Source organism: Strongylocentrotus purpuratus, unplaced genomic scaffold (genome assembly GCF_000002235.5).
Source record: "Strongylocentrotus purpuratus isolate Spur 01 unplaced genomic scaffold, Spur_5.0 spur5_scaffold_21, whole genome shotgun sequence".
Classification (NCBI taxonomy): domain Eukaryota; kingdom Metazoa; phylum Echinodermata; class Echinoidea; order Camarodonta; family Strongylocentrotidae; genus Strongylocentrotus; species Strongylocentrotus purpuratus.
Window position 1 is genome coordinate 41,463,759 of NW_022145607.1, and position 944 is coordinate 41,464,702.

General features: G+C 40.8%; 1 non-coding gene across 1 annotated transcript; it reads right to left on the reverse strand.

Annotated features, from left to right (window-relative positions):
* Nucleotides 1-335: 335 nt before the first annotated feature.
* TRNAK-CUU lies at nucleotides 336-408 on the reverse strand. The gene has a single exon. It is a non-coding gene; the product is annotated as a tRNA-Lys (tRNA).
* Nucleotides 409-944: the final 536 nt, after the last annotated feature.

Below are 944 nucleotides of genomic sequence, written 5' to 3' on the forward strand. Positions count from 1 at the left end.
CCAATTTTAGTAACTTATAATTAAAAAATCATATGTAATGTGACCTTGAAATTGATTTCATTAAAAACAACATTTTGTTTTCTGTCTACTAATAGTGACACCCTATTCATAACACGCCGCGGATGACTTAGTACCAGGGTTTTGAAAAAGTGCCGTCACAATGTCCTTGTACTAAATTATTATGATATATAATATTAATAATAACGTTTTATTTACCCAGGGTAGCCACTTCAGTTATGAAACTGCTCTTCCAGTGGACCCTGCATAACATAATATGCTATTACTACCCTTCTCCAATCTAATATGCTGAGCGCCTAGCTAGAAGGCAGAAGGTATGACTCGGCCGGGGATTGAACCCACGACCTCCCGTTCAAGAGGCGGGCGCTCTAACCATTGAGCCTCCATGCCCGGGTCAGGAATTCTGCTTCATGCCTTGGCGCTTAATTGTTTAAAGTGGTCCAATGCAGCACTGGTGAGGAGGGTTTGATATCAATGACCATTGCGATAGAAAATGAATATACATATGCTAATTTCAACAATGCTAAAAATGTTGATCATGGTCGTGTATATTTACCATAAAACTTGTGATTTTATAGTCATGCAGTCACAATATGGCTTGTGGTATAAAGTTCGTTGGCAGACCAAACAAACAGTTGTTAGAAGGCCTCACGAGACCGGCCGGCATTTACGATCTCAATGGCTGTCGGTCTCATTGGCTTTTAGCCCCTTTCTATTCTCCACAATGTGACTTAATGTAGTTACGGAAGTCGGGGACTTACGCCTTGCAATCGATTGGCAAAAATGAAGGGGCAATAGAGAGAAAGTAGAAGGGACATGACAGGAATATCACACCATTCCCTATAGCTCTACCATCCTCCATCTCTTCAATCAAATTATACTAAGTCTACTCACCTGGTAAGATCAGTCTCGATGAACGGACTACT